This window comes from Chiloscyllium punctatum, chromosome 20 (assembly GCF_047496795.1).
Source record: "Chiloscyllium punctatum isolate Juve2018m chromosome 20, sChiPun1.3, whole genome shotgun sequence".
Lineage (NCBI taxonomy): Eukaryota > Metazoa > Chordata > Chondrichthyes > Orectolobiformes > Hemiscylliidae > Chiloscyllium > Chiloscyllium punctatum.
Window position 1 is genome coordinate 50,550,099 of NC_092758.1, and position 26,813 is coordinate 50,576,911.

Here is a 26,813-nt window from a genome sequence, read left to right on the forward strand (position 1 = left end):
TATCACACACAACTAATGATTTTTTACCTCACTACCAAATCACCATAACTTTTCTTTTGTTTGTAATTAATATCCACCTCCAATAAAGCACCTGTGCAGCAAATTAGAAATTAATTAATTAGATAATATAAGAGGACATTGCCAAAAGATGGCTCATATTGTTGGGTGCAGGCTCCTGAGGGAGGTTTAGGACCCTGGGCCCGATGTGAAATTCTGTCCAAGCAGGGATGTACATAGACAGGATTTCACACACATCTGAACATCTGCTAACTGCTGTATGACTGTGTTCAGGCAATGGATGGCATTGGCTAGACACCACCTCCTTGTTTGCCAATTTCTGTGGTAACAGTCAAGCCATGCTTCCATCACCCAGGATGTCCCTGATTCTGATGTCCTCCATCATGGCCACTGGCCTCCCCTCTGCCAATCAAATGGCTTTCTTACCACCAAATCACGGTGACATTTTATCCAACTATGAGCCAGCAAAAGTAAATCACTCATGCAGCCAAGCAGATATTTATATGCAAACCCTAATTATGGGCAATGCCAACCATCAAAAATGAGGGGGGGGGGGTAGTGAGAGAAGGAAGGGGTTAAATCAAAATGAAGTTGGGGGTGAAATAAAGCATGGTATCCCTTGTGGTATTTACCTCTCTCTACAGGCATGAAGAGCATTGATGGCCACTGCATGCTCTTTCTCCAAACACAATGAGGCATGTGGTTAGCCACAGAAGAAGGGCAGAAAATGAGCAGAAATGAGCACCCCCAGAACCCGCTGCCAGGGCCTATTAATGGCTAACTTGGCGACATCCAGGAGCAGACCCCAGGATCTACTTTTCTTTGCTTTCAGACGTGCTATCACATGCTACCTAACGTTGTTGTTTTCCACCACCAAATCACTGTGATTTTTTTTACAATGAGCTGTCACCATTTGATTTCCTTGTTAATTTCACTTCCTTTCTGATTCCTGGAACTGTCGGAGGAAGTCGACCTGCAGCATCAACCAAATCATCCACCGACATTTCCGCCACCTCCAAAAAGACCCCACCACCAGGGATATATTTCCCTCCCCACCCCTTTCCGCCTTCTGCAAAGACCGTTCCCTCCGTGACTACCTGGTCAGGTCCACACCCCCCTACGACCCACCCTCCCATTCTGGCACTTTCCCCTACCACCGCAGGAACTGTAAAACCTGTGCCCACACCTCCTCCCTCACCTCTATCCAAGGCCCTAAAGGAGCCTTCCACATCCATCAAAGTTTCACCTGCACATCCACCAATATCATTTATTGTATCCGTTGCTCCCGATGTGGTCTCCTCTACATTGGCGAGACTGGGCGCCTCCTAGCAGAGCGCTTTAGGGAACATCTCCGAGACACCCGCGCCAATCAACCAAACCGCCCCGTGACCCAACATTTCAACTCCCCCTCCCACTCTGCCGAGGACATGGAGGTCCTGGGCCTCCTTCACCGCCGCTCCCTCACCACCATCGCCTGGAGGAAGAACGCCTCATCTTCCGCCTCGGAACACTTCAACCCCAGGGCATCAATGTGGACTTCAACAGCTTCCTCATTTCCCCTTCCCCCACCTCATCCTAGTTTCAAACTTCCAGCTCAGTTACTGTCTCCTTGACTTGTCCGACCTGCCTATCTTCTTTTCCACCTATCCACTCCACCCTCTCCTCCTTGACCTATCATCTTCATCTCCTCCCCCACTCACCCATTGTACTCTATGCTACTCTCTCCCCACCCCCACCCTCCTCTAGCTTATCTCTCCATGCTTCAGGCTCACTGCCTTTATTCCTGATGAAGGGCTTTTGCCCGAAACGTCGATTTCGCTGCTCGTTGGATGCTGCCTGAACTGCTGTGCTCTTCCAGCACCACTAATCCAGTAGTAGGAGGTGTACACTACTGATGCTTTGAGAAATTTCCTCTTTCCTCAAAAAATAATTCACATGACGTTGGATCTTCACTCGCTATGTTAATGTACCTAATCACTTTACAACATTGCCAATCATCTACTTCTTATCACCTCAGTGGCCTTTCCTCATTACCTTCTCACTTACTGTGAATTCTAATTTTTATGCCTCATGTATCACAACTCATTTTCAATTTTTCTTTCTTTTCTCTTACTTTATTAAGTTTAAATCAAACCAAACATCATCCTATGATCATATTCACACAATAACTTAGAAAGTCAGCAACAAACTGTAGGCAAAGATTATTCATAAGAGAACTGAAAATTGTCAGGCCTATATCAAAGAGAAACATAACAATTGCTGCCTAGCCTGACGCCTATCAAATACGTCAGCATTGACTTCTTCACAACCTGTGCATCTTGCTCTCCTGCACCATTCAGTGTTGGGTGATATATGATATTAATGTGTGTTTGATTCCATTTTTACTAACAAAGATTTCAAATTCTTTAGGCATAAACTGAATCATTGCAATCAGTTCCACAGTAGGTCCATTCTCGCACAACCCCATGTTATAAGAAAATTGTGTAATAGCAGCACCAATTTAAACTAATGGGGCTGGAATCATGTTATAACCAATATATGCTTTAAAAGTTTGTGCTTTAGAAACAGTGTCCCCAATTCATCAATAGTGTTACAGCGAATGCGCATTAACGAAACACGCATTATAGCAGAATGACCTGTATCTGACACTGACACGTCCGCCAAACCATAACTAGCAAAGCAACTTCAAACCTCAAAGTTTTGGCACCCATGGCACTCAACATCTATCAGTTTGCTATGTTTATTGACCAAAACAAAAACACGTTTCCCTTTCCACTTCAAAGAAATCAGCAGGTCCTTGTTCACAGCGTTTTGTAGTGTTTGACCATGAAATGAACGGAACTTTGATTAGATCAATCCTCATTTTGAGATTCACTTCATAAATTTTACGAACTTCTCAATATCACAATCTACCTCAGGACATAGAAATCACATTTTACTTTTTCTTTCAGACGGCCTATCCATATGTGCTCTTAAGAAAGTTCCTCAAATATATTTCCTTACATCTTGGCAACATAATAAGTAAAGCTGAAAATGAGTTAGTTTTGAGTTACATTCAATTAATTTTGATGCATAAAATATTCACACCTGTTAGGTCAGCCATTATGACATAACTGAGCTTTATACTGAGCGCACATCATTACAAGTTTCTTCACTGCTTTCTAATAACAAAAAATGAATCTGCTTTCATGGAAAATCTCAAAAGAACATCAGCATTTGGATGATCCATTGACTGGCTGAATATAGAAAGACCATCAAAGTCACACCAATTTCTGAAGCAGAAACAGAAATTTCTGGAGAAACTCAGCAGGTCTGGCAGCATCTGCAGAGAGAAAGTAGAGTTAAGGTTTTGAGTCCAGTGACTCTTCCTAAAAGTGATAACAGCTAAGAAAGGATGGTATTTATTTTGATGATGGGGTGGCGGGTGGATAAGGAAAGAGTGAGTGAAAAGGTGATGACAGAGCCCACAGAGAGAAAGAGAGCAAGAGACTGTAAGGTTGACAAAGGATTGCTGATAATAAGCATAGGAAGGTGAAAAGCTGATAATGTGGACAAGTGTAGGTGAAAATGGGTCGTCTATGCGGGGAGCAGCCCAGGTCATGACAGGGCCTCGGTGGGAGTGATTAAAGGACATGGTGTTCAGACCTTAAAATTACTGAACTCAGTGTTGAATTCTGAAGGCTGCAGGGTTCCCACTTAGAAGATGCAATGTTCTTACAGCTTGCACTGAGCTTCGCTGGAACGCTGCAGCAGGTTCAAAACTGAAATGTTGGCCAGGTGCTGGGAATGCTGAATGTTGAACTAAATGTTACACAGGCGTAGTGATCAGTTAATAAAGTGACCTTCCTATTATGCAAGTACTTGCGGAACTTAATACCATGTATGATCATGAGATTCTTGCCTGTGTGGATGACAGTGGGAGCTGTAGGTGCAATGAACAAACTGATCATAACACTATGGGGCAGGGAGCCATTTTAGAGGGAGGTGAAAAGATAAATGTTGCTGTAATAGGAAAAGTACAGTTAGGGGAATAAACAATATTCTCTGATACCAAGATTGAGAGTCAGAAGGCTACGTTGCCTGCCTGATGCCAGGGTTCAGGATATCTCATCTGGGCTGCAGAGGAACTTGCAGAGGGAGAGGAAAGATCCATTTGTCATGTAGGTACCAGCAGTATCAGTAGCAAGAGGAAAAAGGTTCTGCTGAGGGAATATGAGCAGCTAGGAGCTAAATTGAAAAGCAGAACTGAAAAGGTAAAAATCCCTGGATTGCCACTTAAGGCATGAGCAAATTGGCACAGGGTCAACAAGATTAAAGAGGTCAACATGTGGCTCAAAAACTGGTGTGGGAAAAATAGGGTTCAAATTCATGGAACATTGGCACCAGACCTGGGGAAGGAGGGAGCTGTTCCAGTGGGATGGGCTCCACCTGAATCATGCTGAGAATCAGAGTCCTAGTGAATTGCATAATTAGGATTGTGATATAGCTTTAAACTAATTAGTGGGGTTAGTGGGGTGGGGGGGGGGGGGGATGCTGAGTATGGATAAACTTAAAAGAAGGAGGGATCAGCAAAGGTGATTAGAGTTTCCAGAATGAGTAATGGGACGGAGAATATGGGAGGAATCAGAAATCTAACTTCAGACACAGTAGATGTGGACACAACTCTGAGAAGGGGGGAAATTAATGCAGGGCAGGGGGGAAGTACACTTAAGTACACACCATATATGAAAAAAAGGTGAATGAGTTTAAAGGAAAATGAAAGAACTGCGGATGATGGAAACCTTAGCTCTGAGGGTCACCGAGCCTGAAACATTAGCTCTGATTTCTTTCCACATTTGCCGCCAAACCTGCTGAGATTTTCCAGCTATTTCTGTTTTCATTTGTGAGTGAGTTTATAGCGTAGATTAAAATTGGCAGGTAAGATGTTGTGAGTATCACAGAGAAATCATTACAAGGGGATCAGAGCTGAGAACGAAATATCCAAGGATAGATGTACTATCAAAAAGACAGAAAGGTAGGAAGAGGGGGTGAAGTTGCCTTGTCAGTAAAATAATAAATTAAATCGATAGCAATAAGTGATATAGAGTCAGAAGACTCTGTGCAGATAGAGTTGAGGAACCACAAAAGGGGAAAAAAATTCCTGGGGGAGTTGTGTACGCGCCTCCTAGCAGTTGTCAGGATGTGGGGAAGAAAATAAATCAGGAAATAGAAAAGGCATGGAAGAAAGACGCTACTACAATAATCACAAGGGACTTCAATATGGAGATGGACTAGGAAAATAAGGTTGGCGGTGGATCTCAGAAAAGGAATTTGTGGAATGTCTATGAGGTTTTTTTTGGAGCAGGTTGGAGCCCTCTTGGGAACAAGCAATTTGGATTTGGTAATGTGTAATGAGGCAGACTTGATTAGGGAGATTAAGGTGAAGGAGCCATGAGGGGGCACTAACTATAATATGACAGAATTTACCATACAGTTTGAGAAGGAGAAACTGGAATCAGATGTAATGGCTTTACAGTTGAATAAAGATAATTGCAAAGCCGTAAGGAAGGAGCTGGCCTGAGTTGATTGGCTGGGGTGCTTAATGGGGCAGTTGATCAGTAATGGCAGGAGCTTGTGACAGTAATTCAGGAAATACTGTAGAAATTCAACCCACTAAATTAATGTTATACATGAATGATTTGGATGAAGGAACTGAGGTTATTGCTGCTAAGTTTGCAGATGACACAGAGATAGGTGAAGGGACAGGTAGTGATGAAGAAGTGGAGACACTGTAGAAGAACTTGGACAAGATAGGAAAGTGGGCAAAGAAAAGTGGCAGATGGAATATAGTGTAGGAAAGTGTGAGGTTATGAAATTTGGTCAGAAGAATAGAGGTATAGACAATTTTCTAAACAGGGAAAGGCTTTGGAAACGTGAAGTACAAAGGGACTTGAGAGTATTAGTTCAGGATTCTCTTAAGGTTGACATACAAGTTCATTGGTAGTCAGGAGGGCCTGTGCAGTGTTTGCAGTCATTTCAAAAGGTCTAGAATAACAGTGCAGGGGTGTTCTGCTGAGACCATATAAGGCCTTGGTCAGGCTGCATTTGGAATATTGTGAGCAGTCTGGGCCCCATGTCTAAGGGAGGATGTGCAGGCTTGAGGAAGTCCCCAGAAGATTCACAAGAATGACTCCAATGATGAGGGGTTTGCATTATGAGGACTAGTTGAGAACTTTGGGTCTGCACTTGATGAAGTTTAGACGAATGAGGGTGATCTGATTGAAATTTACAGATTACTGAGAGGCCTGGATGGAGGGAATGTGGAGAAGATGTTTCCACTGGTATAGAGTCATAGAGTCATAGAGATGTACAGCATGGAAACAGACCCTTCGGTCCAATCCGTCCATGCTGACCAGATATCCCAACCCAATCTAGTCCCACTTCCAGCACCCGGCCCATGTCCCTTCAAGCCCTTCCTATTCACATACCCATTCAAATGCCTCTTAAGTGTTGCAATTGTACCAGCCTCCACCACATCCACTGGCAGCTCATTCCATACACGTACCACCCTCTGCGTCAAAAAGTTGCCCCTTACGTCTCTTTTATATCTTTCCCCTCTCACCCTAAACCTATGCCTTCTAGTTCTGGACTCCCCCGCCCCAGGGAAAAAACTTTGTCTATTTATCCTATCCATGCCCCTCATAATTTTGTAAACCTCTATAAGGTCACCCCTCAGCCTCCAACACTCCAGGGAAAACAGCCCCAGCCTGTTCAGCCTCTCCCTGTAGCTCAGATCCTCCAACCCTGCCAACATCCTTGTAAATCTTTTCTGAACCCTTTCAAGTTTCACAACATCCTTCCGATAGGAAGAAGACCCGAATTGCACACAATATTCCAAAATGGCCTAACCAATGTCCTGTACAGACGCAACATCACCTCCCAACTCCTGTACTCAATACTCTGACCAATATAGGAAAGCATACCAAACGCCGCTTTCACTATCCTATCTACCTGCGACTCCACTTTCAAGGCGCTATGAACCTGCACTACAAGGTCTCTTTGTTCAGCAACACTCCCTAGGACCTTACCATTAAGTGTCTAAGTCCTGCTAAGATTTGCTTTCCCAAAATGCAGCACCTTGCGTTTATCTGAATTAAACTCCATCTGCCACTTCTCAGCCCATTGGCCCATCTGGTCCAGATCCTGTTGTAATCTGAGGTAACCCTCTTCGCTGTCCACTACACCTCTAATTTTGGTGTCAGCTGCAAACTTACTAAGTGTACCTCTTATGCTCGTATCCAAATCATTTATGTAAATGACAAAAAGTAGAGGGCCCAATTGTGGAGGAAATGCAAACATTTATGGAGCAGATAGCACTTTCAGTTTTACAATTTTCAAGGTTCTTTTTTAGTTAATCTGCAAATATTAACAGTCCGTTTTATCAAAACTCCACCTGCCACCTTAAACACTTACTCTCTTCACCATCTGTTGCATAAACACGTATGTGTCTACCATACATCAGGTGCATTGCAGCAAATAATCAAGCCTCTTTCGACAACATTTTCCACATTTCTCCCTGTATTCCATGAGATCTAACCTTGCTAATCAGTCTCCCATGGGGAACCTTGTTGAAGTCCATATAGATCACATCTACTGCTCTGCCCTCATCAATCATCTTTGTTACTTCTTCAAAAAACTCAATCAAGTTTGTGAGACATGATTTCCCATGCACAAAGTCATGTTGACTACCCCTAATCAGTCCTTGCCTTTCCAAATACATGCACATCCTGTCCCTCAGGATTCCCTCCAACAACTTGCCCACCAACAAGGTCAGGCTCACCGGTCTATAGTTCCCTGGCTTGTCTTTACCGCGCTCCTTAAACATTGGCACCACGTTTGCCAACCTCCAGTCTTCCAGCACCTCACCTGTGACTATCGATGATACAAATATCTCAACAAGAGGCCCAGCAATCACCTCTCTAGCTTCCCACAGAGTTCTCATGTACACCTGATCAGGTCCTGGGGATTTATCCATCTTTAACCGTTTCAAGACATCCAGCACTTCCTCCTTCTGTAATCTGGACATTTTGCAAAATGTCACCATCTATTTCCCTACAGTCTATATCTTCCATATCCTTTTCCACAGTAAATACTGATGCAAAATATTCACTTAGTATCTCCCCCATTTTCTGAGGCTCCACACAAAGGCCGCCTTGCTGATCTTTGAGGGGCCCTATTCTCTCCCTAGTTATCCTTTTGTCCTTAATATATTTGTAAAAACCCTTTGGATTCTCCTTAATTCTATTTGCCAAAGCTATCTCATGTTCCCATTTTGCCCTCCTGATTTCCCTCTTAAGTATACTCCTATTTTCTTTATACTCTTCTAAGGATTCACTCGATCTATTCTGTCTATACCTGATATATGCTTCCTTCTTTTTCTTAACCAAACCCTCAATTTCTGTAGCCATCCAGCATTCCCTATATCTACCAGCCTTCCCTTTCACCCTGTCAGGAATATACTTTCTCTGGATTCTTGTTATCTCATTTCTGAAAGCTTCCCATTTTCCAGCTGTCCCTTTACTTTCGAACTTTTGCTCCCAATCAGCTTTCGAAAGTTCTTGCCTAATACCGTCAAAATTAGCCTTTCTCCAATTTAGAATTTCAACTTTTAGATCTGGTCTATCCTTTCCATCACTATTTTACAACGAATAGAATTATGGTCGCTGGCCCCAAAGTGCTCCCCCACTGACACCTCAGTCACCCGCCCTGCCTTATTTCCCAAGAATAGGTCAAGTTTTGCACCTTCTCTGGTAGGTACATCCACATACTGAATCAGAAAATTGTCTTGTACCCACTTAAGAAATTCCTCTCCATCTAAACCCTTGGACCCAAGTGAAGGAATACTGAGATGAGGAGAAATTTCTTCACTCAGAGGGTGGTGAATCTACAGAACTCGTTGCAACAGAATGCTGTGGTGGCCAAATTATTGATTGTATTTAAGATCGGCATAGATAGGTTAGTGTCAAGCGTGGGGTGCTGGAAAAGCACAACAGGCCAGGCAGCATCCGAGGAGCAGGAGAATCAATGTTTCTCGGAAGAGGTGTAACCAATTTTGTGGGGTTCTCTGAAGAAGTAACATGTGCCATGGATAAAGCTGAACTGTAAGTGAACTATACTTGTATTTCCAAAAGACATTCCACATCAAAGGTCACTGCAGAAAGTAAAAGTTTAAGGCAAGTGGTGACATACAGTATTGGTTAGGGGATGGTGGATTAGTGTTAGTATGGAAAGACTATTCATCCAGAAAACCAGATAATGTTCAAATTTGAATCCAGATTCAAATCCTACCAGGGCAGATGGTGGAACTTGAATTCAATATCAACTGGAATTAAGAGTCTACTAATGACCAAAACAATAAAAACTTATTCAGTTCACTAATGTCCTTTGAGGACATTACTGAGCATCTTTCCAACTCCCCTTAATTGTTGTTGACTCTCCACTGCCCTCTGGCCAATTATTGCTGGACAACCAGCCAGTGACATCCTCATCCCATGAATGAATAAAAAAATTCTGTCCACCCCCACTGCAAGATAGAAATGTTTTGGAATACCTTTCACTTGCCTGGATGAGTACAATTCCAGCAACATTCAAGAAGCTTGACATTATCTAGGTCGAAGCAGCTTGCTTCAGTAGCAACACACCAACAAGCATTCTCTCCCTTCACCACTATCTTCCGTAGCAGTGATCTGTTCTATAAGATGCAATGCAAACATTCAACAAGACTCCTCACATGGCACCTTCCAAACCATAACAACTACCATCTGGAAGGACAAAGTCACCATGGCGCATGGGAACACCACCACCTACACATTCCTCTTCAAGTCACTCTCCAACCAGACTCAGAAATATATCAATGTTCCTTCAGTGTCACTGGGTCAAAACTCTGGAACTCTGTTCCTAATGGCACTTGGTTATATCTACACCATATGGACTGCAAAGCTTTAAGAAGATAACTCACCATCACTTTCTCAAGAGGAACTAGGAAAGGCCCATAATTGCTGGCCCAGCCAGTGACACCTACATCCTATGAGTGAAAAATAAAGTCTTCTCTTCAAATAAAGAAACAGTCACAATGATCCTTGTGTTGGCATAATTACAAAGAGGACAACAACTTAACACTCTCCACTAGTGATTCTGTGAGTGGCAATTGCAAACCAATAGTTTTAATCCTCATGTGAAAGAAGCCATTCCTTTGGATTCATAAAGAGTGGAACAATAAACATTTCTTTTTTAAAGGTACATTGTACATAACTGACCATTGTTACCAAAGCCAGCACTTGTTGCCCATCACTAATTAGTATTAAAATATTATGGTGAGCTGACTCCGAGACTCACTTCAGTCTGTGCAATGTAGGCACACCCATGAGGAAGCAACTTTCAGGTTTTTAACTCAGTGACAGTGAAGGAATGGCAGCATAGTTTGAAGTCAGGTTGTGGACTGGCTTGGAGAGGAACTTGACAGTGGTGATGTGACCACACAATCCTATTCCTTTGGGGTAGTAAATGTGGAAAATGTTGTCGAAAGAGGCTTGATGATTTGCTGCAATGCACCGGATGTATGGCAGACACATATGTGTTTGTGCAACAGATGGTGAAGAGAGTAAGTGTTTAAGGTGGCAGATGGAGTTTTGATAAAGTGGACTGTTAATATTTGCAGATTAACTTTAAAAAAAACCTTGAAAATTGTAAAACTGAAAGTGCTATCTCCTCCATAAATGTTTGCACTTCCTCCACAATTCCTTCGCTCCATCCCAGTTAGACCGATGTCCTATTAAATCATCAGAATTGCATCTTAGCACTTTTAAAAAATATTCCTAAAGGTAACTCTTGAATGTTGTATCAGTTTCATAAGCCTTCTCTAGTTCTATAGGCCTTCTCTGTTCTATTTCCTGAATGTTTCCCTTGCATATCCTACAGGTGACTAAACATAATATTCAAGTTATGGTCTGATCTGAACGCTACAGAAATCCAACATGAAGGCTTCAGATTTACTCTTTGCTGATGTTAGAATCTCACACAGCATGTTGATTACTGACACATTTCTTTCGGACCCTTCCATATAAAAATCCTTAAATTCCAGACAATCCCTGTCCCTAACTCTGAAAGATAACATGCAAATAAAATGCTGATGAAGATGAAACTGTAATTCATGATGGAACTTGATGAAACTTGATTGGAACAGTTCCAATCATATGCAGACCCCTCAAAGAGATAGGATACCAGATTACAATTTTATACTTGAACAGAATACGATGCACATATTTGGAAAGTGTAACAAGATAAAGTCAATTCACAACTGCAAGAAAAACTCGGAACTATCTAATGTCCTGAAGCCAGAATTAGACCTTACTATGTTTCAACAACATCCTCCATGATATAATGTTAACAACATGATACCAACAGACTGACACCCAATATGTAACTTATGGACATGTAAATATGTTTATATTCATAAAATAATAGAATGAGTGGTATATGCTGACAACAAATTAATTACTTTCCTCTGACCATTCATAAGTCTCAAGAACGCTTGAGAAAAGTTAGAAAGAGAACCATAAGAGTTTGTTAAAGCTATTATTCAAGGTTGAACTGCACACTACTCTGCAATTTCAAAGTCATAAATAAAAGTATTTCATAAAATTTCAGAACTAGAATAAAATAAGGATTATACATTCAAACAGTAAAAAGTTGCTGACAAGGATTAACAGCACATAGTATTAAAGCTTTATGCCTGTAAGCCTAGGGTTAGCTGCATTTGGCAATTGACCGCTGTGTATGTTCATAAGGTGCAGTAGGAGCTCAGAAGGTGATCAGTTGCTGGAGGTAGCAACTCACTGTTTACTGTAATAGTGTTAGTTACCTGGGTATGTTCAAACAGCCAAATACTGTGGTTTCTAAAACTCCAAAATAAAACAAAAAATGTTGGATAAACTCAGCAAGTCTGACAGCTCCTGTGGTGAGAGAAATAGAACTAATGTGTGACCTTTTCACCAGACCAGTTATTTCTGAATAGCCTGAAGGGTCCACATCTCATTAGCGCCATCTATCTAGAATTTAATAAAAACTGCAAGAACAACTATCTGCAGTGTACTACAAGTAAATCACAGTCCAGATTAGAGGAAAAGAACAGCAGTTCAGGCAGCATCTGAGGAGCAGGAAAATCGACGTTTCGGGCAAAAGCTCTTCATCAGGAATAGCGGCAGTGTGCCTGCAGAGTGGAGAGATAAATGAGAGGGGGGTGGGGGTGGGGAGAAAGTAGCAGAGAGTACAATAGGTGAATCGGGTGGGGATGGAGGCAATAGGTCAGAGAGGAAGGAGGAGTGGATAGGTGGAAAGGAAGATAGGCAGGTAGGACAGGTCATGAGGGCGGTGCTGAGCTAGAAGGTTGGAGCTGGAGTGAGGTGGGGGAAGGGGAAATGAGGAAACTGGTGAAATCCACATTGATGCCCTGGGGTTGAAGTGTTCCAAAGCGGAGGATGAGGCGTTCTTCCTCCAGGCGTCGGGTGGTGAGGGAGCAGCGGTGGAGGAGGCTCAGGACCTGAATATCCTTGGCAAAGCGGGAGGGGGAGTTGAAATGTTGGACCCTGGGGCAGTGTGGTTGATTGGTGCGGGTTTCCCAGTGACGTTCCCTAACGCGTTCTACTAGGAGGCACCCAGTCTCCCCAATGTAGAGGAGACCGCATCGGAAGCAACGGATACAATAAATGATATTGGTGGATGTGCAGGTAAAACTTTGATGGATGTGGAAGGCTCCTTTGAGACCTTGGATGGAGGTGAGGGAGGAGGTGTGGGCGCAGGTTTTGCAATTCCTGCGGTGGCAGGGGAAGGTGCCAGGAGGGGAGGGTGTGTTGTTGGGGGGGGGCATGGACCTGACCAGGTAGTCACGGAGGGAATGGTCTTTGCAGAAAGCAGAAATGGGTGGGGAGGGAAATATATCCCTGATGGTGGGGTCCGTTTGGAGGTGACAGAAACGTTGCCGGATGATATGGTTTATGCAAAGGTTGGTGGGGTGGAAAGTGAGCACCAGAGGAGAGGGGTGGGGTTTGAGGGTGGAGGGACGGGATGTGGACGAGATACGTTGGAGGGCATCTTTAACCATGTGGGAAGGGAAATTGTGGTCTATAAAGAAGGAGGCCATCTGGTGTGTTCTGTGGTGGAACTGGTCCTCCTGGGAGCAGATATGGTGGAGGTGGAAAACTTGGGAATATGGGATGGCAGTTTTGCAGGAGGTAGGGTGGGAACAGGTGTAATCCAGGTAGCCCTGGGAGTCGGTGGGTTTGTAAAAAATGTCAATGTCAAGTCGGTCATCATTAATGGAGATGGATAGATCCAGGAAGGGGAGGGAGGTGTCAGAGATGTTCCAGGTGAATTTAAGGTTGGGGTGAAATGTATTGGTGAAGTTGATGATTTGCTGAAAAATGTGTTGCTGGAAAAGCGCAGCAGGTCAGGCAGCATCCAAGGAGCAGGAGAATCGACGAGAAAGGCTTATGCCCGAAATGTCGATTCTCCTGCTCCTTTGATGCTGCCTGACCTGCTGCGCTTTTCCAGCAACACATTTTTCAGCTCTGATCTCCAGCATCTGCAGTCCTCACTTTCTCCAAGTTGATGAATTGCTCAACTTCCTCGCGGGAGCATGAGGTGGCACCAATGCAGTCATCAAAGTAGTGGTGGAAGAGGTGGGGAGCGGTGCTGGTGTAGCTACGGAAGATGGACTGTTCTACATAGCCAACAAAGAGACAGCCATAGCTGGGGCCCATACGGGTGCCCATGGCCACCCCTTTAGTCTGGAGGAAGTGGGAGGATTTGAAGGAGAAATTGTTAAGGGTGAGGACCAATTCAGCCAAACGAATGAGAGTGTCAGTGGAAGGGTACTATTGAGGACATCAGAAGAGGAAGAAACAGAGGGCTTTGAAGCCCTGGTCATGGTGGATGGAGGTATTGAGGGATTGGATATCCATGGTGAAGATGAGGCATTGGGGGCCAGGGAAACGGAAGTCTTGGAGCAGGTGGAGGGCGTGGGTGATGTCTCGAACGTATGTGGGGAGTTTCTGGACTGGGGGGGAATAGAACAGTGTTAAGGTAGATGGACATGAGTTCGGTGGGGCAGGAGCAGGCTGAGACAATGGGTCAGCCGGGTGGTCAGGCTTGTGCATCTTGGGCAGGAGGTAGGATGTCATGTGTGGTGCATGAGGAATTGTGAGGGGCGGAAGTGGCTGTGGAAGTGATGTCATCGATCACCGTGGGGATGGTAGTTGCAGCAGCCGCATGGCTAATGGCATCCAAGCAGTTCCAGAGGCCGGGGGAATCTTCTGGAATGTTTGAGGAATGCTAGTTATGGAGGTGGGTATATAAAAGTTTGTTGTACTTACAGTTTTTGATGTTTGAGATGGTGTTGAAATACTGTTTGTTGACAGTATGAATTCTCCTGAGAATATAGTACAGAAAGGGTCCTTTGCAATTCTCAGAGAGGGTGGCCCTCAGCTGAGGCAGAGCTGACTATAGAGAGGTTACATGCCGGCGCATTGCTGTGAGTGTGGAGTGAAGGATCTTGAAGGAGAACCGTTGCTGGAGTTTTTGAATCTGTAGTCTGTACTGTTTGTCCAGTTCGGTTCCGAACTCTGCTGGTTTACAGGTGGTCCGAAGGCCGTGTGGGATGAGTTGGTTACGGAGGCAGACACTGAGGAAGCAAATGTGGCTGTGGTAGCGAGCCTGTTTCAGGACACGGTTGAAGAGCTTCAGGGCAGAGGAGATGACCTGGGGGTTGCAGTGAGAGAGAGACTCACTGAGATTCTTGTAGAGAGAGGAGGAAAACTTCTTCAAGGCAGGCATCCTTGCAAGAGGATTCACAGTAAGGTTAAAATCAACTAGGTAAAAACAAGGACTGCAGATGCTGGAAACCAGAGTCTAGATTAGAGTGGTGCTGGAAATGCACAGCAGGTCAGGCAGCATCCGAGGTGCAGGAAAATCGACGTTTCGGGCAAAAACCCTTGTTTTTCCCTACAAGTAAATCACTACCATCCTCACCTTTTCTGTCACTAGAACCTTTGTGGCACACCTGGCAAGATCTCTAAAGCCAGCCATTAGATCATTCACTCGTCTATCAAAGAAGGTAACAAACTTTGCAATACCTCTCACAAAAAGCCAATGGTACACTTCTCGTGTTACAAGCTGACCCTGAGCAAGGTTCCCCCAATTTGTCTGAAACCTAGGCAGGATACTCCGAATTGTTAAGCTTCTGGATGAGGGGCAATAAACTGGCTGCTCTTCTAAACTCACCCACCCTTCGATTGGTTGCAACAAGATTAATGATATTTTATCCCTTCCCTTGTGGATATTTTTCTCCTAGAACCAAATGAAGTCATGTTTTAAAAGGAGCCAAATTAGCAAGGCTATCTCGAATTACCTACATGGCAGGAGAAATACCGGTACAACACAGGAAACAGATAGGTACTAAGAAGGGTATCTAAAAAGAGAACAGTTTAAAAAAAGATATGCATAACAGTGTCTGAATTATTCATGAAAATCAAATAAGTTAAACATTGTGAAACAAAAACAAATTGCTCAAAAAGCTCAGTAGGTCTGTCTGATCTATGAAGAGAAATCAGAGTTAATGTTTCGGGTCCGGACACCCTTCCTCAAAACTGAGGAAGGATCAATGGACCCAAAACATTAACCTGATTTCTCTCCACAGATGCTGCCAGACCTGCTGAGCTTTTCCTGCAACCGCTGTTTTAGTTTCAGATTTAGAGCATCCACAGTTCTTTTAGTTTTTATTAATTTAAACATTGTATCCATTGCAGTGGAGGTTACTGGTGGCATTGACGTTGGTAGTTACATGATCCATAGTTTTATAGATATTCTGTAGTTTGGGTTCATTTCTACAATGAACGAATTTAGTTCTGAGAGGAAGATTGAGCTTCAGAGCACACGGAAGAACATTAAAATCCTATAGCACCCTCCATAATGGCTTTTTAACCCCCGACTTTGTGCATTCTTCAAAGAGGAAACCGCAAAATACATCTGCAGTTTGGGACATAAAATCTTGACTTGCTGCTGAATAGTTTCTCGTAAACCTCTATTGACATTTGTAATCAGAAGAGATCACTGTCTAGTCTGTTTGAAGTTTATTTGACATCTTTAACTGTTAAATTTTTCTGAAAGGGATGGAAGAGCATGCTAGGAATATACTGCCTGGAGAATTGTTAGGGGACTGATTGACTATGGCATGGTTACAAGTGCTTATTGAAGAGGCTGTTCTCCCTTTTGGTGGGTCATACTTCACTTAACTAACTCTTTTAATACTTATTCATGTTCAGCTGATTGCCAAGTACTTGAGCATTTTGAACTCCATTTAAACATTAAATGTTGTTAGTGTTCACTTGCTGATTGAGGTTACTGATTGCAGATTTTTTAAGAAGATCTCAGACCTGTCACTTCACTGTTTGAGACACTTTTTCAAGATTTCATCAAACATTTATTCCAGCATTTCCTGGGGCAGCACAGTGGCTCAGTGGTTACCACTGTTGCCTCACAGAACCAGGGACCTGGGTTCAATCCCTGCCTGTGTGGAGTTTGTACATTCTCCCTGTGTCTGAATGGGTTTCACCTGAGTGTTCCAGTTTCCTCCCATAAGCCAAAGATGTGCAGGTAAGGTGAATTGCCCAGAGTGTTCAGGGATGTGTAGGTTAGGTGCATTGCCCAGAGTGTTCAGGGATGAGTAGGTTAGGTGCATTGCCCAGAGTGTTCAGGGATGTGTAGGTTAGGTGCATTGCCCAGAGTGTTCAGGGATGTGTAGGTTAGGTGCATTGCCCAGAGTGTTCAGGGATGTGTAGGTTAGGTGCATTAGTCACTGGTAAATGCTGAGTAGGAGGGGAATGGGTCTCGGTGGGTTATTCTTTGGAGGCTCAGTGTGGACTTGTTGGGCCCAAGGACCTGTTTCCACATTGTAGGAATTCTAATTCTAAAGAGAGTGAATGTTGTGCTACTGTACTTTATGGGGTTACACACAGAAAGAAGTGCTTGGTCATGAAAATGTAGCTAGGCCTCTCCCTTGACCTGCATGAAGCACTGGAGATAAGGTCAAGCAGAAACTGTTATGTGGGCTGAGATGGAAGACCTCTCAACTGGAAGTCCTTTTCATTTATATCTTTCAGACAGCATGTTTGTCATTCACATCACTCAAGACTAGAGTATGAATTGCCTGCACTTGTTCCACATTTCTACTGTCTCATCAATGCATTATAGTTTCACCACTTTATTCCATAATGCTTCAAGACTACATAAACTTGCTAATTGTTCATTTCTCTCTGTTACTCTCTTCTTCATAATCTCTTTTCAATCTGTAGCCCTAGTACCTGTCATGTTCTGAAACCATTATTAAAATTTCTGGTTGTGTTTTCTTTCTGTTCTTATTCATACGATTACAATCATTCTCAGTGATGTTAGGCCATATCTTCTGAGATAGATGCAAGTTGTGTTCTTCATCTCTACCATTCAAAATATCAGGTGATAATATATTCTGTAGCTTAATCAGACAAGAGTTAACTCTTCATTCATCTTCAAAATTGACTGAATTGAACAAACTTGTCCTTCAATTTCTCCAAAGTTAAAAATCACGCAACACCAAATTATAGTCCAACACGTTTAATTGGAAGCACTAGCTTTTGGAGCGCTGTCCCTTTATCAGGGTGTTGTATGATTTTTAACTTTGTATACTCCAGTCCAACACCGGCATCTCCAAATCATTTAATTTCTCCATTCACTTAAAAATAGTGTGGTGAATTTATGACATAAATAAAATTGTATTCATGTGCCAATCTCATAAACTGCTTATTTGTAAGTATTGGACTATGATTTGAGACAACAATGTTTGCTGAGTCATGTGTTGAGTAAATTCTCTTGAATGATTCAATCATGGTTTTGAGTGTGATTTTGTGTAAATGGTTCACCTCAGTCCGCTTGTGATTGTAATGAGGTCTGCCAGCTGGGCATCATAGAATATAAGTTTCCTGCTTGGTGGTGTTAATCTAATCCGATCAGGCAGTCCTGGCTCTCAGATAATAAAGTGATTGGATATACGCACTGTTTTATGTTCAATTTATTGAACTGTCTGTATGTTTACTGTTTCCTTCTTGATCAATATAAGGTGGGACTTGAGGTTTGTCCTTATTTTCCTGTGAATTCATTGTCCAGCTGGGTTTGGAGTGTGGCTTTGCTGCCCCTTTCCCCTGTAAATTGCCGTTTCTTGTACACAGCTCTTAATGTTAACTGTTTGTTTGTAATTTGTACATTTTTTAAAAAAGGGCAATTGCTACAGATATTGGCATGCTGGTAGCTGATTCAGAATGAGGTAGTATTGAAGTCAAGGGCTGTTCATGTGTAAATAAAGGGTGACTTAGCGATGGGATACCGGCCTCTGTGTGGAGTTATATCACACCTTGGGTACTAGTCAATGATAATAATGTTGATGTTTCTATTTAATTTGCATGCATCTATTCCCAGTGATATTAATTGTATAATAAAAGAAAAAGACTAGATTCTGGAGATCTGAATTAGAACAAAACGTTGCTGAAGAAGCTCAGCAAAGTTTTATTCTGATTTGAATGTGAAGGATGTTGGAGAATTATGGCTTCTCTGCTGTTAATAATGTGGGACAGTATAGCAAGTGGAACAGATGGTGAGGGTTCCCAGAACAAAAGGCTTGTGGTTGTAATGGAGAGATGTAGATGAAAAATGAATTTAGGAACAAATCCATTTTATCAAAAATCTTGGAAGTGGATGTAATAAAGACTCTGTTCAGATTCTGAAGTTTTTGAATTCAATATTGAGTCCAGATGACAGGAAGTGCCTATATGGAAAATGAGATGCTGTTCCTCCAGTTTGCTTTGCACTTCATTAGAACATTGCAGCAAGTCTAGGATAGACATGTTACCATGACAGCATGATCTTGCATTGAGATGGCAAGCAACAGAAATCATCAGGATCACTGTTCTGGACAGAGTGGAAGTGTTCTACAAAATGGTCACCCATTCAGTGTTTATTGTGCTAGGGTACAGGAGATCATTTCATGAACAGCAAATACAGCAGACCACATTGAAACAAGTACAATATGTTGTTTAGACAATAGATAATAGACAATAGGTGCAGGAGTAGGCCATTCTGCCCTTCAAGCCTGCACCACCATTCAATATGATCATGGCTGATCATCCTTAATCAGTAACCTGTTCCTGCCTTATCTCCATAACCATTGATTCCACTATCCTTGAGAGCTCTATCCAACTCTTTCTTAAATAAATCCAGAGACTGGGCCTCCACTGCCCTCTGGGGCAGAGCATTCCACACAGCCACCACTCTCTGGGTGAAGAAGTTTCTCCTCATCTCTGTCCTAAATGGTCTACCCCGTACTTTTAAGCTGTGTCCTCTGGTTTGGCACATGTTTCCTGCCTCCAGAGTGTCCAATCCTTTAATAATCTTATATGTCTCAATCAGATCCTCTCTCAGTCTTCTAAACTCAAGGGTATACAAGCCCAGTCACTCCAGTCTTTCAGCGTAAGGTAGTCCTGCCATTCCAGGAACTGACCTCATGAACCTACGCTGCACTCCCTCAATAGCCTGAATGTCTTTCCTCAAATTTGGAGACCAGAACTGCACACAGTACTCCAGGTGCGGTCTCACCAAGGCCCTGTACAGCTGCAGAAGAGCTCTTCGCTTCTATACTCAATCCCTCTTGTTATGAAGGCCAGCATGCTATTAGCCTTCTTCACTACCTGCTGTACCTGCATGCTTAGCTTCATTGAGTGGTATACAAGAACACCCAGATCTCTTTGTACTGCCCCTTTGCCTAAATTGATTCCATTTAGGTAGTAATCTGCCTTCCTGTTCTTGCCACCAAAATGGATAACCATACATTTATCCACATTAAACTGCATCTGCCATGCATCTGACCACTCACCTAACCTGTCCAGGTCACCTTGTAATCTCCTAACATCCTCCTCACATTTCACCCTGCCACCCAGCTTAGTCTCATCAGCAAATTTGCTAATGTTATTACTAATACCATCTTCTATGTCATTAACATATATTGTAAAAAGCTGTGGTCCCAGCACTGATCCCTGCGGTACCCCACTGGTCACTGCCTGCCATTCCAAAATGGAGCCGTTTATCACTGGTCTTTGTTTCCTATCAGCCAACCAACTTTCAATCCATGTTAGTACTTTGCCCCCAATACCATGCACCCTAATGTTGCTCACTAACCTCCTATGTGGGACTTTATCAAAAGCTTTCTGAAAGTTCAGGTACACTACATCTACTGGATCTCCCTTGTGCATCTTCAGTTACATCCTCAAAAAAGCGTTTCATCTATTTTCAGTCTTGGACAGTGAGGAGAGAAGAGGTGAAAGGGCTAGAGGTATATCTTGCACAATTGGATGGGAAGATGTCATGATAGGTGAGCAAGTGTTGTGAAGTGACAGAAGAGTGGATCGATATCTCATGGAGGGAATGGTGACTGTGGAATTTTAACAAGGGAGGAGAATGAAAGATATATTTGGTGATGGCATCATGCTGGAGGTGGCAAAATGGTAGTAAACAATTCTTTGAATAGAGAGGCAAGTGAAATGGAAAGTGAGGCCAAAAGAAGAAGTCCTGTCATTGGTTTATGAAAGAGAGTGAAGGCAGAACTGAAAGAAGTGGGATGGGAGGAGCATCCTCAGTTGATGAAAAAGAATTTGTCAGAGGCACTCCTGAGGTAGGTGGGATCATTGTATCTGATGCAACAGAGATAGAGAAACTGAGAGAATAACATTGAGTTTTTACGGGAAGTATTGTGTGAATAAATGTAGTTAAGATGACTATGGGAGTTAGTGCATTTGTAGTGGATATTAGTGAACAGTCCATCCCAAGAACTAGAAGCAGTGAAGTCAAGGAAGGGAAGAGTCATTCTGTAAAGGAACAGGCCTTTCGGCTAACCAACAAACACTGAGCTACACTAATCCCATTTCCCTGCACTTGATCCACAGCCTACTTTGTCTGGTAATTCAAATACTCAACCAGATGCTATTTAAATGTTGTGAGAGTACCTGCCTCCACCACCCTTCAGCAGCAATTTCCATATATCTACCACCTTCTGGGTGAAAGATCTCCTCTAAACCATTTGTTCCTCACCTTAAGTTTGCCCTCATCTTAGATACATCAGCTATGGGGAAGAGATTCGCTCAATCTACTCTGTTTATGCCTCTCATAATTTTGTATGTTTCAATTAAATTCCCCCCCAAAGCCTCCTTTACTCCAAGGAAAACAAATCCAGCCTATCCAGTCTCTCCTCTTAATTGACACACTTCATCCTAGGAAACATCCTGGTGAATCTCCTCTGCACCCTCTCCAGTTCAATCATGTTCTTCCAATAGTGTAGTGATCAGATTGGTGCACAATATTCCATCTATGGCCTAACCAAGTGTTGTAACAAGAAGTCCATGCTTCTATATTCTAGACCGGGCTAACACTGGCAAGCATTCCATAAGCCTTCTTCACCACGCTATTTTTGTTGACACCTTCAGGGATCCATGAACTTGCACACCAAAGACCTTTTGTTCCTCAGTACACTCTCGGAACCTACTATGAGTCAGAGATGGACTATATAAAACTTAGTGAAGGATGGAAATAGGAAGCAAATTGTTTTTTTTTCCAATTCTGGATAAAAACAGAGTGCATCACTGATGATGTTGTCAGAGAACCAGAGATAGAGTTCAGGGAGGGTTCTGAGTAGGACTGAAAGTGAATAAATAAGTGGAGCAGGTTCAGCCTTTATTACCCAGGAGCTTGAGATTTGGAAACCTTGCCCAAGGGCTGGCTATAACACAACTTGTTGATGATAGTAAATTATCAATGCTGCTGAAAGCATTGACAAATTATAGAATTATTAGGTGTGCAATACAACTGTCATCCCAGTGGGTATACCTGGTGCATTCTTCATCTCATTCTTGTGCTTCTTAAATCCTTTCTGTAGATCACAAATATTTTATGACTTTGTGACTCTTCTGTGAGTCTAAACCTATTGGTTCAGCTGCGTTTAGGTGTCCTAAACAGTGCATCTGATATCAGTTGATACCTTCCCTGTGTGGTTTTGATTGCTGAGTCATAAATCAATCACGTCAGTCTGAACCACTGAACTCTGGGTGACATCTTAGCTGTTTCCTTTGCAGTTAGAATGGTTTGTGGTCAACTTGTAAGTAAAATTATGAGACCATTACACATTCTGACACTTCTTGCATGCCCATGTTACTGCTAAAACTTCTTTTCGTGACCATGGCATGACTTTGTTCCATCAGTAAGTAATCAGAAACAAAATGGACTTACTCATGCATTTTATCTTTCTTTGCTTGAAAGGGTATGGCCCCATATCCTGTTGAAGATGTATCAGTTGCTACTATAGGAGGAGGGGTAGGATATTCAGCCCTATGAAACTACTCTGCCGTTCAATTAGATCATGTCTGATTATCTACCTTTGCATCACATTCCAGCACTATCCTCAAATCCCTTGAGATCATTAGTCTCTAGAAATCCAACATTTTCTATCCTGAACATGATCAGAGATTGAATTTCCACAGCCTTCTGGGCTAAAGAACTCAATGATTCAGAACTGTCCAGTTCAATCTTGGATGCCTACAACATATTCTGCAGTGATGAATATGATCAATGAGTGAAAGTTATAATATGCCTTTATTTCTCAAGAGATCCTGAGATTTGATTCTTTTCTAATGATGCACCTGCCTTTTACAAGGCAATATTGTTTACAGTTAATAGTCAAAATCTTATTTGCAGAATAACCTCAACAGACCATGAAGAGCTATAGATACTAACAAAGAAACAACAGGAAAGCAAAGTTAGACAAAGACTTTAGCTGCTTGCATTTCTCCGCGAGGGAAGCACACCTTATATGTGAAATAAACAAAACCAAAAGGAACACTTACCCTGTTCTTACTGTGAGTAATGAATTGAATTTTAAGGCCTGACTTCTTGTATTTCCACTTCAGAACCTGTATTCAACTGTTATGCCAGGATTAGATACAGTCACAAAGGAGATTGAACAAGTTTATGCAATCAAAAGATCATTCATTCAATCAATTTTATCATTTATTTTCTGTAATGAGTTTTTTTGCCAATGAGAAATCATAGAGTTAATTCATTAATCCTTTCTGACATGACATGAGTAAATATCTTTTTAACATCTAACACTTCCAAAATGCCCTTTCTCCACTAACATATCGATCTTTTGCTGTTGTACAACTGACTTTCTCTTTCAGTACCATGTTCCAATAATATATTCATTCAATAATGTAAATTTTATCTCTAAAGACTTCAGTCGTTACTGTCCTTGGGTGAACACATCAATTTCACATGGCATTTGCAATGTAGATGGGTCTGAGCCAATAAGGACAGTAGTTAACAAAAAGTACTAAAGCTTCAAAGGAGAAAAATACATACTTTCATATTACATTCTTTATGCACTCTTTTGAAGAACATTTTCATTTTTGTGCTTTAATGCAAATCAAAGACAACTCTTAAAAGGTTTCATGAAAGCAAGCAGCATTGGCAAACTAGACACTCGGGTCACTCTCTGCATTAATAGGGCGCCGATGGTCAGTAGCTATTAACACCAGCAATCTAATTGGGAAGTTTCTTAGCAAAGATGAAAAATTAATCTCAAAAGCACTAACACCCCAAAACAGAACTTGTTACTGCCGTAAGTCATGATCAAGTGGTTACAATGCTTTGCTCAGTGTGAGGACTGAAAAATGTAGAATCCAAATGGAATCAATATGGAGTACTTTAACAAATGATTACTACTTCAATTCTTCAGGCTAGATGCCAAATGTTTTGTATTCTAAATATATGTCAATGTATGATGTCACGGAATAAACCTTATACACATCCTGACACAATGGTTCTCAAATTAATCAATGGTTAAGTGTGCTCAAGGTTAGTCTGGTACTCTGACCAAACATGTTGATTTACAGTTTCAGCAGTTTTCATGTTCAAAGCTTAAAATTAAAGTCTCCCTCAAGTCCCAAAAGAATTAATTTTCCTGGGTGGATGCTGACTGGAATAATCTATTGAAAGTATAAATAAAACCCAATAACAAGAGGGCTGTGACTATAAGGCTAAAAGTCATCTTTGTAGAGGTAAAGTTAGAGTGCAATATAGTGGCTCAGCGGTTAGCAGTGCAGACCCACAGCACCAGGGTCACAGGTTCGATTCCAGCCTCAGGCGGCTGCCTGTGTGGAGTTTGCACTTTCTCCCCGTGTCTGTGTGGGTTTGCTCAGGTTTCCTCCCACAATCCAAACATGTGTAGGTTAGATGAATTGGCCATGCTAAATTGTCCATAGGGATATGTAGGTTAGGTGCATTAGTCAGGGATAAATATAAGGTAGGGGAATAGGTCTGGGTAGGTTACTCTTCGGAAGGTCAGTGTGGACTCATTAGGCAAAAGGGCCTATTTGTGCACTGTAGGGATTCTACTGCACTATTGGATGTTGACTTGTAAACAGGATGAATGGAAGATCTCCTAACAGCTTAAAAACAGCATGGGGAGGGGGAGATAATTTAGATTTCATGAACAGGTAGAAACTGCAATATCAGCTTGTCCACCAGTTAAAGATACATCTCAATTTTTGATTCTATTGTATATTCTCAATCAGCATGTTGGAATGCCTTTAAGAGACTGTCACAACACTATCACTTTTCATAATGTATGACCTGAGCACATAAAGGTCTGAGACTCCTTCTATACTTGGGCCATCAATTAAAGATGCTTCACTGGAAGCAAAAGGTACAACAACATCAGGGAAGCAAATACAAGAGGAAGTATTTAATGCCTAGCTAAACAAATACTGCACATTTTATACTGTTGCACTAAAATATTATCTTACTGTTCAGGAAATTGGTTTAGCCCAGTTGGCTGTATCGTTGGTTTACAGAGCAGTGTGACGCCAACAGCATGGGTTCAATTCCCATCACTGGTTTGAGGTTACCACGAATTACTCTCCTTCTCAACCTCTTCCCTCACCTGAGATCTCGTAGCCTTCAGGTTAAATCACCACCAGCCGCTTCACTCTCTAATGAAAGAACAGCCCCTATGGTCTGGTAAGACTATGGCGACACAACACACACAGTTTTCTTCAGGTAATTGTATGTCAGTGACATTAACATTTATTTAAGGTATTAATCAACATACTTGTGCTATTATGCTATGGCTGGGATGACAGCAGTGTATCAGGTAGTAGTTCATAGAACCCTATAGCTTACCTGGGATGATGCTGTTCTAAGACAATAACATGACATCAAACAATCAATGGAGAAACAAGGAAAATATGTTTGGGAAAGAATGATAGTGCAGGAATAGGAGAAACAAAACAATTTAACAATGAAACTCCTCTTTTTATTATGGGTGCCAAAGGGAGAGGAAAATTCACATTCAGTTGCAGAGGAACAGCTGTTACCGACTCAGAGGTCAAAGCTATTTTTCTCAGCAGTTCTTAAGGAGCTGTTTAACTGACAGGCTTCATTTGTTACCAAACAATCCAAACCACAGAACACTGAGAGTTCCACAATGCAGAACATACATTATTAACAGTAAAAAATTCCACTAATATCACATTACTAATGCAGAAAACATGCACAACCTTTTGTCGAGGCATGATCAGAAGATGGATGTGGTACTAATATTAGGTGTGACCAAAAGTTTCTTTTTAACAAACTGTTGAGTTTTAAAAACAGCAAGATAAAAAGAGTTGGAGATCTGAGAATTTCGGGAATTAATTCATGTGCAACAAGAAAGATAAACATCACTCATAATCTTGAGAAGAAATGTGATGCAATTCATGTTTACAAGTTACAAAATACATGGAGCAAATATTGTCTGAGTCTTCAAAATCAGTGTAAATGTATTGTAGATGGTGGTGAAGTAGGCAGGCTGAACCCAGGGTTTGTCTACTCCCATCATCCAGTTTCCTTTTCTCTCTTTTCTTCTTTTCACTTTTGTTCTTTGTGCATTTTCTTTGTTTTCTTTTCTTCAAAATATGAAGAGTGGCAGTTGAAGGAAGAGGCCTCAGATGGCAACAGCAGCAATACCGGGACAAGCCAGAAATGGCTTCATCCAAGCCAAGGGTCTCCCAGTGAGTGTGGAGAAGGTCCTCGGCTGACTCCCCTGGCCCTGAATGAGCAGAAACATCGGTGAATGAGACGGACAGCAGATTGACAGCAACATCGATGGAGAACAGAAGGTATGAATTTACGCATCCTCAGGCTCATGGCTATAGCTCAGATGTAGCTGTCACAGAGTGGAGGCAGTGGAGACTCATAACTGAGACCCCAGAGCCTGTTACAGAGACGTAGCAGCGACTGGAGGAGCAACGATGAAGCAACAACAAGAAGAGAAAAAGATTAGCTCTTTTGCAGTAAAATCTTGCATTATAGTCATAGTTTCAAGGTGGCACCAGAGCATGGTAACACTTTGTGTACAACAGGCAACAAAACACTTTTCCTTATTTGTTTATATACACATGACAATAAATCTAAATCTAAGTCTAACTACTGTCAGCTTTACAAAAAACAGTATTAGGATTGCAGATGGAAAATGCTGAGAAACATGGGTAGCTAACAATGAAATGTCATTGATCATTGCCACGTCTGAGTTCTTCCTAAGAGGTAAGAAAAATTAAAGAAAAAAAACGAGAAAAGAGAGGAAGAAAACATAAACA